Below are 14,110 nucleotides of genomic sequence, written 5' to 3' on the forward strand. Positions count from 1 at the left end.
CCCCTCTCATCCACCCATTGTGTCCTACTTCCAAAGTTTGTCTGGTGTTAAAGGTGGTCTCTAAAGGGAAGTTTTTGTTGTGTACATGCCTTGTATTATGTGTCGGACTGAGCTTGTGGAACTCATCACATGCATGCTACAAACTTGCTTTAAGAGATTATGGTGAGAAGATACAAGCCTAAGAAGGGGACGTCACTAGATGGAGCACACTTCAGAAGCTGGCAGCACCTTATAATTGTACATCAAACTATTGTTGAAGTATAAATAGTCTAACCAGGATCCTTTGGTTATTTCCCATTGACATCGCTATATCAACACTTGACCTATGAGTGAGAAGTTGGGCATCATATCACTTTCTAAGTTCAGATACCTGCCGATTAAATCGTACAGCATTTTGCGTGCCCCAATTTCTTATTCTGACTTCTTACCCCCACTCCCCTTCCTTTCCAGTCCTGATAGAAGGGTCTTGACCCGAAGCTTCAACCATCTATTCTTCTCGATCAGGGGTTCCCAACCTGGGTCTGTGGACCCCTCGATTAATGGTAGGGGTCCATGATACTACTTTCAAAAAAAAAAGCTGGGAGACCCTGCTCGCTGACCTGAGTTCTTCCAGTATTTTGTATGTGTGTCTGTCGCATTAAATCAACTTGCTTTCCCTGCATTTACTGTAACTACGTTGCTCATCTGTCAACTGGGAGGATATTTGAAGATTTACTAATAATCGGTTTGAAGCAAATTCTTACCACTGAATGGCAGAATTACTGGAAATATCTGGGCAAAGGTTGAGACAAAGTCATCTGATCAATACTGAAAATGTTGTGGAGCCCCTTGTGTCCTCTTTCTTACTACTGCAGTAATGACAATGTTTCACTCATCCATCCTCACTTGTGTGGAAAACTTTTTGCATAAGTAGAAACATCGTACATTTACAGAATCCTCATAGACTAATTGTCTCCAAACCAGCAATAATAAACGGTTCTTAACTTGCATTTATCTCATTTCTTGATTATGTGTATCCTCTGGGCGAAAAAATACTGTGTACTCTTAACCAACACACATCAAAGTTGCTGGTGAACGCAACAGGCCAGGCAGCATCTCTAAGAAGAGATACAGTTGACGTTTCAGGCCAAGACCCTTTGTCAGGACTCGAAGCGTCGACTGTACCTCTTCCTAGAGATGCTGCCTGGCCTGCTGCGTTCACCAGCAACTTTGATGTGTGTTGCTTGAATTTCCAACATCTGCAGAATTCCTCGTGTGTACTCTAACCATTTGACTTTTAATCTAGCTCTCACATTGCTGTACTGTGGGAGTAGAAAGAAACAGGCTCCTCGGCTCATCTTTGTCATGCTAAACAAATTGCCTACCTCAGCTAGTCCAATCTGCTTGCATTTAACCTTTTCTTCCTGGTTACCCTTTTGCTTTTCAGAATCTAAGAATTTTCCTTTACCTTATCTGCCAAAGTTATCTCATGTCCTCTTTCTCTTCTCCCCAGATTAAGTGTACACCCAACAACCTTTGCACTGGGCATTCAGTTGAATCCAGCTGGCTTTTTTTCCTGTCAGGACCTTAATGTCCTCGCCTGCCAGATTTCGCTAATCCTGCCACACTTGCCCTTCACTGTAACGGGAACATGCTGGCTGTTCCTCCTCCCTAATCTACCTTTAAAAGCCTCCAACTTGCCAAGTCCTTGCAAGCAGCCGGTCTTGATCCACATTTGCAAACTTCTGTCTAATGCCATCAAATTTAGACTGTGGTCCAGTTTATTGTAACTCTTAAAGCTAATAGAATTATGGTCACTGAGCCCAAAGTTCTTCCCCCACTGACACTTCAGTCACTTGCCCTGTGTCAGTTTTCTAATGGGAGGTCCAGACCCACCCACTCTCTTGATAGCCTATCTACGTAATACTTGAGAAAACGTCTGTGACCACACTTAAATTTGGCCCCATCCAAGCCCTTTGTTAATATTTGTTCATTATGTGCCGTGTTGTATTACGTGGACAATTATGAGCTTTACATGATCATGATTGTCCTTGGCAATTTTTTTTTTGCAGAAGTGGTTTGCTATTGCTGCCTTCTAGGAAGTGTCTTCACAAGAGGGGTTTCCACGGCCATTATCAATACTCTTCAAAGATTGTCTGCCTGGTGTCAGTGGTTGCATAACCAGAACTTGTGATATGCACCAGCTGCTTATCCAACCTTGACCCTGATACACCTTGCCCAAGGGTGACCGACTGGCTAACGAAAGGAAGGAGCAGCTAACATCTTTGGTAGAGACATATCTCCACCACACCACCTAATACCAGGAAAGTCAAAATCACCTATTACAGTGCTATTATTCTTGCAGGTATATATATAGTAAAGGTCACTCATCTGAGTGCTACTGGTACCATGTAACCCAGTACTACCTGTCACATGGTCAGGTGGTCGGCGACTAAACCAGCTCCCCCACCAGGCTTGCCTGGTGAGGAGGGTGGCTAGACACCCTGCAGGATGAAAGACAAGACCTGTCAAAGGGCGGATGAACCCTCTCGTAGGGTCAACGCCCATCTAGCAAACACGTGCCGTGAAGTGCGGAAAGGGCATCCCTTGCATCGAAGCTTGGTCTGGCCATTCACTGCAACAGATCTTCCCCCAGCCGTCTTGGACCCCACCATCCTGCTGGATCCGGGAGGGGATGTGGAGAGGGTGGGTCTGGACCCGTGCAAACCCCCTACTCACCTAAAATCCATTCACGCACACGCCGTTCCTTTCTGAGGAGTGGGGTCAACCCCACTAACTGACTGAAAGGAACCATCATCATTCTATGGGATGGATAGCCAGAGATATACAGTAACAGTATAGTAATACTATTAAGATTCCCAATAGCTATGAAGTAGGCAAGCCAGAATATATTTCATTCAGAGTTTGAAGAGATTTAGTTTGTCAACTAAAACACTCAAACTTCTACAAATATGCTGTGGAGAGCTTTCTAACTGTCAGGCAGATCAGTTTGACGTGGGGGGTGAGCCACCGCACAAGATCGAAGTAAGTTGCAGAAACTCATAAAGTTAGTCAGCTCCATCATGGGTACTAGCCTTCGTAGTATCTAGGACATCTTCAAGGAGCGGTGCTTTAGAATGGTGGCGTCCAAAATTTAAAAACCCCCACCACCCAGGGCATACCCTCTTATCATTGCTACCATCAGGAAGGAGGTACAGAAGCCTGAAGGCACACACTCCATGATTCAGGAACAGCTTCTTCCCCTCTGCCATTTTATTTCTGACATTGAACCTATGAACATTACCTCACTACATTTTTTATTCCTATTTTTGCACTACTTATTTACAAACATAATTTAATGTGATCCATGGTTTTTTTTCTATTGCATTGTACTACTGCCTCAAAGTCAACAAATTTCCACAAGTAACATGCCAGTGATATTCATTCTGATTCTGATAAAACATAGAACGTTATAGTCAGAGTCAGATTAGGAAGGCTTTGGCTCAACGGGGCTCCGGCAATAGCGTATCGAGGCCAGGTAGGTTGTCTGTGTAGAATACAGACAGGAAGAATCTCTGTGAGGCCGGTGTTCTGTGCTCGGTGTCAGATAGGAAGTCCTGGAGACTCCCAGCCTCACAGACGGCCACACCTGCGCCAGGTGTGTCGAGTGGCAGCTCCTTAGGGACCGTGCCAGGGAACTGGAGATGCAGCTTGATGACCTTCGTCTGGTCAGAGAAAGTGAGGAGGTGATAGAGAAGAGCTATAGGCAGGTAGTCACCCCAGGACCTGGGGAGACAGATAAGCAGGTAACAGTCAGGAGAGGGAAGGGCAGGTGTCAGAGGCTAGATAGCAACCCTGTGGCTGTACCCCTTGACAATAAGTACTCCTGTTTGAGTACTGTTGCGGGGACGGCCTACCTGGCGGAAACATTAGTGGCCGTGCCTCTGGTACAGAATCTGGCCCTGTGGCTCAGAAGGGTAGGGAAAGGAAGAGGATGGCAACAATGATAGGGGACTCTATAGTTAGGGGGTCAGACAGGTGATTTTGTGGACGCAGGAAAGAAACACAGATGGTAGTTTGCCTCCCAGGTGCCAGGGTCCGAGATGTTTCTGATCGCGTCCACGATATCCTGAAGTGGGAAGGAGAACAGCCAGAGGTCGTGGTACATATTGGTAACAACGACATAGACAAGAAAAGGGAGGAGGTCCTGAAAGCAGACTACAGGGATTTAGGAAGGAAGTTGAGAAGCAGGACCACAAAGGTAGTCATCTCGGGATTACTGCCTGTGGCACGTGATAGTGAGTATAGGAATAGAGTGAGATGGAGGATAAATGTGTGGCTGAGGGATTAGAGCAGGGGACAGGAATTCAGATTTTTGGATCACTGGAACCTCTTTTGGAGCAGGAGTGGCCTGTACAAAAAGGACGGGTTGCACTTGAATCCCATGGGGACCAATTTCCTGGCAGGGAGGTTTGCTCAGGGTATTGGGGAAAGTTCAAACTAGGATTGCTGGGGGGTGGGAACCAAACTGAAGAGACTGGGGAAGAGGAGGTTGGCTCACAAATAGAGAAAGCTTGGAGACAGTGCAAGAGGGAGGATAGGCAGGTGATAGAGAAGGAACGCGCTCAGACCAATGGTTTGAGATGTGTCTATTTTAATGCAAGGAGTATTATGAACAAAGCGGATGAGCTTAGAGTGTGAATCAGTACTTGGAGCTATGATGTTGTGGCCATTACAGAGACTTGGATGGCTCAGAGGCAGGAATGGTTACTTCAAGCGCCAGGCTTTAGATGTTTCAGAAAGGACAGGGAGGGAGGCAAAAGAGGTGGGGGTGTGGTACTGTTGATCAGAGATAGTGTCATGGCTGCAGAAAAGGAGGAAGACATGGAGGGATTGTCTACAGAGTCTCTGTGGGTGGAGTTAGGAACAGAAAGGTGTCAATAATTCTACTGGGTGTTTTTCTAGACCACCCGATAGTAACTGGGACATCGAGGAGCAGACAGGGAGACAGATTCTGGAAAGGTGCAATAATAACAGGGTTGTCGTGGTGGGAGATTTTAATTTCCCAAATATCGATTGGCATGTCCCTAGAGCAAGAGGTTTAGATGGGGTGGAGTTTGTTAGGTGTATTCAGGAAGGTTTCTTGACACAATATGTGGATAAGCCTACAAGAGGAGAGGCTGTACTTGATCTGGTATTGGGAAGTGAACCTGGTCAGGTGTCAGATCTCTCAGTGGGAAAGCATTTTGGAGATAGTGATCACAATTCTATCTCCTTTACCATAGCATTGGAGAGGGACAGGAACAGACAAGTTAGGAAAGTGTTTAATTGGAGTAAGGGGAAATATGAGGCTATCAGACAGGAACTTGGAAGCATAAATTGGCATCTCAAGGAAATGTACGGAAGAAATGTGGCAAATGTTCAGGGGATATTTGCATGGAGTTCTGCATAGGTACGTTCCAATGAGACAGGGAAAGGATGGTAGGGTACAGGAACTGTGGTGTACAAAGGTTGTTGTATATCTAGTCAAGAAGAAAATAAGAGCTTATGAAAAGTTCAAAGAACTAGGTAATGATAGAGATCTAGAAAATTATAAAGCTAGCAGGAAGGAGCTTAAGAAAGAAATTAGGAGATTCAGAAGGGGCCATGACAAGGCCTTGGCGGATAGGATTAAGGAAAACCCCAAGACATTCTACAAGTATGTGAAGAGCAAGAAGATAAGACATGAGAGAATAGGACTAATCAAGTGTGACAGTGGGAAAGAGTGTATGGAACTGGAGGAGATGGCAGAGGTACTTAATGAATTCTTTGCTTCAGTATTCACTACGGAAAAGGATCTTGGCGATTGTAGGGATGACTTACAGTGGACTGAAAAACTTAGCATGTAGATATTAAGAAAGAGGATGTGCTGGAGCTTTTGGAAAGCATCGAGTTGACTAAGTCATTGGGACTGGATGAGATGTACCCCAGGCTACTGTGGGAGGCAAGGGAGGAGATTGCTGAGCCTCTGTCAATTATCTTTGCATCATCAATGGGGACGGGAGAGGTTTCGGAGGATTGGAAGGTTGTGGATGTTGTTCCATTATTCAAGAAAAGGAATAGAGATAGCCCGGGAAATTATAGACCAGTGAGTCTCACTTCAGTGGTTGGTAAGTTACATAGAAACATAGAAACATAGAAACATAGAAAATAGGTGCAGGAGTAGGCCATTCGGCCCTTCGAGCCTGCACCGCCATTTATTATGATCATGGCTGATCATCCAACTCAGAACCCAGCCTTCCCTCCATACCCCGTGACCCCTGTAGCCACAAGGGCCATATCTAACTTCCTTTTAAACATAGCTAATGAACTGGCCTCAACAGTTTGCTGTGGCAGAGAATTCCACAGATTCACCACTCTCTGTGTGAAGAAGTTTTTCCTAACCTCGGTCCTAAAAGGCTTCCCCTCTATCCTCAAACTGTGACCCCTCGTTCTAGACCTCCCCAACATCGGGAACAATCTTCCCGCATCTAGCCTGTCCAATCCCTTTAGGATCTTATACGTTTCAATCAGATCCCCCCTCAATCTTCTAAATTCCAACGAGTACAAGCCCAGTTCATCCAGTCTTTCTTCATATGAAAGACCTGCCATCCCAGGAATCAATCTGGTGAACCTTCTTTGTACTCCCTCTATGGCAAGGATGTCTTTCCTCAGATTAGGGGACCAAAACTGCACACAATACTCCAGGTGTGGTCTCACCAAGGCCTTGTACAACTGCAGTAGTACCTCCCTGCTCCTGTACTCGAATCCTCTCGCTATAAATGCCAGCATACCGTTCGCCTTTTTCACCGCCTGCTGTACCTGCATGCCCACTTTCAATGACTGGTGTATAATGACACCCAGGTCTCGTTGCACCTCCCCTTTTCCTAATCGGCCACCATTCAGATAATAATCTGTTTTCCTATTTTTGCCACCAAAGTGGATAACTTCACATTTATCCACATTAAATTGCATCTGCCATGAGTTTGCCCACTCACCCAACCTATCCAAGTCACCCTGCATCCTCTTAGCATCCTCCTCACTGCTAACACTGCCACCCAGCTTCGTGTCATCCGCAAACTTGGAGATGCTGCATTTAATTCCCTCATCCAAGTCATTAATATATATTGTAAACAACTGGGGTCCCAGCACTGAGCCTTGCGGTACCCCACTAGTCACCGCCTGCCATTCTGAAAAGGTCCCGTTTATTCCCACTCTTTGCTTCCTGTCTGCTAACCAATTCTCCACCCACACCAATACCTTACCCCCAATACCATGTGCTTTAAGTTTGCACACTAATCTCCTGTGTGGGACCTTGTCAAAAGCCTTTTGAAAATCCAAATATACCACATCCACTGGTTCTCCCCTATCCACTCTACTAGTTACATCCTCAAAAAATTCTATGAGATTCGTCAGACATGATTTTCCTTTCACAAATCCATGCTGACTTTGTCCGATCATTTCACCGCTTTCCAAATGTGCTGTTATCACATCCTTGATAACTGACTCCAGCAGTTTCCCCACCACCGACGTTAGGCTAACCGGCCTATAATTCCCCGGTTTCTCTCTCCCTCCTTTTTTAAAAAGTGGGGTTACATTAGCCACCCTCCAATCCTCAGGAACTAGTCCAGAATCTAACGAGTTTTGAAAAATTATCACTAATGCATCCACTATTTCTTGGGCCACTTCCTTAAGCACTCTGGGATGCAGACCATCTGGCCCTGGGGATTTATCTGCCTTCAATCCCTTCAATTTACCTAACACCACTTCCCTACTAACATGTATTTCGCTCAGTTCCTCCATCTCACTGGACCCTCTGTCCCTTACTATTTCTGGAAGATTATTTATGTCCTCCTTAGTGAAGACAGAACCAAAGTAATTATTCAATTGGTCTGCCATGTCCTTGCTCCCCATAATCAATTCACCTGTTTCTGTTTGCAGGGGACCTACATTTGTCTTTATCAGTCTTTTCCTTTTTACATATCTATAAAAGCTTTTACAGTCCGTTTTTATGTTCTCTGCCAGTTTTCTCTCATAATCTTTTTTCCCCTTCCTAATTAAGCCCTTTGTCCTCCTCTGCTGAACTCTGAATTTCTCCCAGTCCTCAGGTGAGCCACTTTCTCTGGCTAATTTGTATGCTACTTCTTTGGAATTGATACTATCCCTAATTTCTCTTGTCAGCCACGGGTGCACTACCTTCCTTGATTTATTCTTTTGCCAAACTGGGATGAACAATTGTTGTAGTTCATCCATGCAACCTTTAAATGCCTGCCATTGCATATCCACCGTCAATCCTTGAAGTGTCATTTGCCAGTCTATCTTAGCTAATTCATGTCTCATACCTTCAAAGTTACCCCTCTTTAAGTTCAGAACCTTTGTTTCTGAATTAACTACGTCACTCTCCATGTTAATGAAGAATTCCACCATATTATGGTCACTCTTACCCAAGGGGCCTCTCACGACAAGATCGCTAATTAACCCTTCCTCATTGCTCAAAACCCAGTCCAGAATAGCCTGCTCTCTAGTCGGTTCCTCGACATGTTGGTTCAAAAAACCATCCCGCATACATTCCAAGAAATCCTCTTCCTCAGCACCTTTACCAATTTGGTTCACCCAGTCTACATGTAGATTGAAGTCACCCATTATAACTGCTGTTCCTTTATTGCACACATTTCTAATTTCCTGTTTAATACCATCTCCGACCTCACTACTACTGTTAGGTGGCCTGTACACAACTCCCAGCAGCGTCTTCTGCCCCTTAGTGTTACGCAGCTCTACCCATATCGATTCCACATCTTCCCGGCTTATGTCCTTCCTTTCTATTGCGTTAATCTCTTTTTTAACCAGCAACGCCACCCCACCTCCCCTTCCTTCGTGTCTATCCCTCCTGAATATTGAATATCCCTGAACGTTGAGCTCCCATCCCTGGTCACCCTGGAGCCATGTCTCTGTGATCCCAACTATATCATAATCATTAAGTTGATGGAGAAGATCCTGAGAGGTAGGATTTATGAACATTTGGAGAGGCATAATATGATTAGGAATAGTCAGCATGGCTTTGTGAAAGGTGGGTCATGCCTTACGGGCCTAATTGAATTTTTTGAGGATATGACTAAACACATTGATGAAGGTAGAGCAGTAGATGTGGTGTATATGGATTTCAGCAAGGTATTTGACAAGGTACCCCATGCAACGCTTATTGAGAAAGTAAGGAGGCATGGGATCCAAGGGGACATTGCTTTGTGGATCCAGAAATGGCTTGCCCACAGAAGGTAAAGAGTGGTTGTAGACGGGTCATATTCTGCATGGAGGTCGATCACCAGAGGTGTGCCTCAGGAATCTGTCTAGGACCCTTACTCTTCGTGATTTTTATAAATGACCTTAATGACGAAGTGGAGGAATAGGTTAGTAAATTTGCTGATGACACAAAGGTTGGAGGTGTTGTGGATAGTGTGGAGGGCTGTCAGAGGTTACAGCGGGACATTGATAGGATGCAAAACTGGGCTGAGAAGTGGCAGAAGGAGTTCAACACAGATAAGTGTGAGGTGGTTCATTTTGGTAGGTCAAATATGATGCCAGAATATAGTATTAATGGCAAGACTCCTGGCAGTGTGGAGGATCAGAGGGATCTTGGGGTCCAAGTCCACATGACACTCAGCTGCTTCAGAAGGCATATGGTGCATTGGCTTTCGTCGATCATGGAACTGAGTTCAAGAGCCGAGAGGTAATGTTGCAGCTGTATAGGACCCTGGTCAGACCCCACGTGGAGGACTGTGCTCAATTCTGGCCACCTCACTACAGGAAGGATGTGGAAACCATAGAAAGGGTGCAGAGGAGATTTACAAGGATGTTGCCTGGATTGGGGAGCATGCTTTATGAGAATAGGTTGAGTGAACTTGGCCTTTTCTCCTTGGAGCGATGGAGGATGAGAGGTGACCTGATAGAGGTGTACAAGATGATGAGAGGCATTGATCGTGTGGATAGTCAGAGGCCTTTTCCCAGGGCTGAAATGGCTAGCACAAGAGGGCACAGTTTTAAGGTGCATGGAAGTAGGTACAGAGGAGATGTGAGGGGTAAATTTTTTTACACAGAGAGTGCATGGAATGGGCTGCCGACGACGGTGGTGGAGGCAGATACGATAGGGTCTTTAAAGAGATTCCTGGATAGGTACATGGAGCTTAGAAAAATAGAGGGCTATGGGTAATCCTAGGTAATTTCTAAGGTAAGGACATGTTCAGCACAGTTTTGTGGGCCGAAGGGCCTGTATTGTGCTGTAGGTTTTCTATGTTTCTATCTATCTCTGTGTTGATTCTGTTTATCATTTCTCTTTTTGGGAGCTTGCTACACGTATATTGATTCCTACACCACAATAGTGACAACACTTTGAAAGTGCTTCAGTAACATCTTTTGAGGTAAGAAAGTCACAAATGTCTCCATAGGTAATTAGCTGAGATTTCTTAATTCCGCAGTTAGAGTAGTATCATAACTCTGTAATTAGAGACGTAAGAGATTCTGCAGATGCTGGAAGTCTTGAGCATCACACACAAAATGCTGGAGGAACACAGCAAGTTAGGCAGCATCTATAGTTGTGCAATGGACGGTGTATTGACCAGCTGATTCACAGCCTGGTATGGAAACACCAATGCCTTTCAATGGAAAATTCAAAAAAATTTAGTGGATTTGGCCCAGTACATCAAGGGTAAACCCCTCACGATCACTGATCACCTCTACATGAAATGCATCCATCATCAGAGATTTGCACCACCCAAGTCATGCTCTTTTTTCGTTGCTACTCTGAGGTAGAAGGTACAGTCAGCGCTTAGAGTTGAGACCCTTCATTAGGACCCGTGTCATCAGACTTGTTTATCAGAGTCTTGGATCATCATCTCCATAGGTGCTGCCCGACCCGCTGAGTTCCTCCAGCATTTTCTGTATGTGTATTGGAAGGGGGCGGGGGGAGAACTAGAGAGTGGAAAATTGACCGTAAGAGGGCAGCTGTGAGGCATTCAGTAGATTGCGAAGGAATTAGTAATATTTTGTGAAAGAGTCGGTGTCCTCTTTAATAGGTGTTTGAACATAAGAAAGCAAGATGCCAGAAGCTGGTAGAGCAGTGCCAGAGACAGGTGGAGGGAACAATGTGAGTCTATAGGGGGCGGGTGCAGAGGTTTTGCTGGCTGAACCTACTTCCTCCATGACATTATGGAGAGAAGAGCCATCAGGACTACCACAGAGGCTACTGAGTGAGCCTCCAGATGGCTATGGATCAAGAGGTGTGACCTGTAGACCATTGCTGCTGGGACACAAGCCAGGGACTGATCAACCCTGGCTGGGTCGCCTGGACGAGGGTGTCTGATGGTGAAAGACCCAAAACAACCAGTGACGCAAACACGAGGAATTCTGCAGATGCTGGAAATTCAAGCAACACACATAAAAGTTGCTGGTGAACGCAACAGGCCAGGCAGCATCTCTAGGAAGAGGTACAGTTGACATTTCAGGCTGAGACCCTTCGCCGGGACTAACTGAAGGAAGAGCTAGTAAGAGATTTGAAAGTGGGAGGGGGAGGGGGAGATCTGAAATGACAGGAGAAGACAGGAGGGGGAGGGATGGAGCTAAGAGCTGGACAGGTGATTGGCAAAAGGGATACGAGAGGATCATGGGACAAGAGGCCCAGGGAGAAGGAAGGGGGGGGGACCCAGAGGATGGGCAAGGGGTATAGTCAGAGGGACAGAGGGAGAAAAAGGAGAGAGAGAAAGAATGTGTGTATATAAATAAATAACGGATGGGGTACGAGGGGGAGTTGGGGCATTAGCAGAAGTTAGAAAAGTCAATGTTCATGCCGTCAGGTTACCCAGGCGGAATATAAGGTGTTGTTCCTCCAACCTGAGAGTGGCTTCATCTTTACAGTAGAGGAGGCTGTGGATAGACATATCAGAATGGGAATGGGATATGGAATTAAAATGTGTGGCCACTGGGAGATCCTGCTTTCTCTGATCAATGATCCAATCAATGATCAACCAATGATCCCAGGTTACATCCTGGGATGTATCTCAGCAGCATGATAAAGCTCCAAGCTGAGTTGTACACCAGAGGGCACTCCTGGTTCAGAATTACTCTCCAAGTGATGCAGCAGCATTGAAATTGCAAGCAACACACACAAAATAGGGTCTTTTTAAGAGACTCTGACATAAGTATGTGGAGCTTAGCAAAATAGAGGGTTATATGGTGGGGAAATTCTAGGCAATTTCTAGAGTAGGTTACATGGTTGGCACAACATTGTGGGTCAAAGGGCCTATAATATGCTGTAGATTTCTGTTTCTAAATGCTGGAGGATGTCAGGCAGCATCTATGGAAAATAATAAACAGTCGACATTTTGGGCTGAGACCCCTCATCAGGACTGGAGAGAGAAAAAGATGAGAAGTCAGAGTAAGAAGGTGGGAGGAGGGGAGGAAGAAATACGAGGTGATGGGTGAAACCAGGAGGGAGGGAAGGGGTGAATTAAAGAGCTGGGAAATCAATTGGTGAAAGAGAGAAGGGGCTGCGAAGGGGGGAATCCGATAGGAGAGGACAGAAGGGAAGGAACACCAGAGGGAGGTGATGGGCAGGTAAGGAGATAAGGTGAGATAGGGAAATGGGAGTGGTGGGGAGGGGCATTACCAGAAGTTTGGAAAGTCAATGTTCATGCCATCAGGTTGGAGGCCACCCAGACGAAATATAAGGTGTTGCTCGGGCTCCTCCAACCTGAGTGTGGTAGTAGAGGAGACCATGGACTGACATAGCAGAATGGGAATGGGAAGTAGAATTAAAATGAGTGGCCACCGGGCGATCCCGCTTTTACTTGTGGACAGAACGTAGGTGCTTGGCAAAGCGATCACCCAATCTATTTCGGGATCGCAGATATACAGGAGGCCACACCGGGAGCACCGGATACAACAGATGACCCCAACAGGTAAATTGTTGCCTCACCTGGAAGGGCTACTTGGGGCCCTGAATGGCCCTGGGTGTTGCTATTCCAGAAGATCTCTTCTGGACCCAGCACGTACGTGCATTTGCGAAAAAAGCACAGAGGCACCTCCACTTCCTTAGGAGATTGCCGAGGTTCGGCATGATAACTTAAAACTTTGACAAACTTCTATAGTTGTGCAATGGACGGTGTATTGACCAGCTGATTCACAGCCTGGTATGGAAACACCAATGCCTTTCAATGGAAAATTCTACAAAAGTTAGTGGATTTGGCCCAGTACATCAAGGGTAAACCCCTCCCAATCACTGAGCACCTCTACATGAAATGCATCCATCATCAAAGATTTGCACCACCCAAGTCATGTTTTTTTTCTTGTTGCTGCTCTGATGTAGAAGGTACAAGAGCCTCAGGACTCGAACCACCAGGTTCAAAAAAAGGTTACTACCCTTCAACCATCAGGCTCTTGAATAAAAGGGGACAACTACACCCACCTATTGAGATGTTTCCACAACTTATTATCTCACTTCAAGGACGCTTTGTCTTGTTATTTCATGTTCTCATTATTTATTACTGCTATTTATTTATATTTGCATTTGACAGTTTGTTGTCTTCTGCACTCTGGTTGATCTTTCACTGATCCTGTTATAGTTACTATTCTATAGGTTTGTCCAGTATGCCTGCAGGGAAGTGAATGGTAACATATATATTTTGATAATAAATTTACTTTGAACTTGGAAATTGAGAAGTTATGTAATTCAATGTTATATGCCCCTGAAATTTGTTCCGAGAAAAATTTGTAATTTTCAAGATATTATTGTGGTCATTCTGATAGATGACAGTTCTACAATGGATAGTCAGAACTGCCCGTCACTGGCGCCTCTCTACCTGCCATCAGTGACATAGTGTATATACAGAAAGATGCTGGAAAAGGGCCAGTGACATCATAAAGGATCCATAAAGGATGCTGTCCAAGTTGCATGCCATCTTGGACAATGTCTCCCATCCACTACATAATGTACTGGGTGGGCACAGGAGTACATTCAGCCAGAGACTCATTCCACCGAGATGCAACACAGAGCATCATAGGAAGTCATTCCTGCCTGTGGCCATCAAACTTTACAACTCCTCCCTTGGAGGGTCAGACACCCTGA

This window comes from Mobula hypostoma, chromosome 11, assembly GCF_963921235.1.
Source record: "Mobula hypostoma chromosome 11, sMobHyp1.1, whole genome shotgun sequence".
NCBI lineage: Eukaryota > Metazoa > Chordata > Chondrichthyes > Myliobatiformes > Myliobatidae > Mobula > Mobula hypostoma.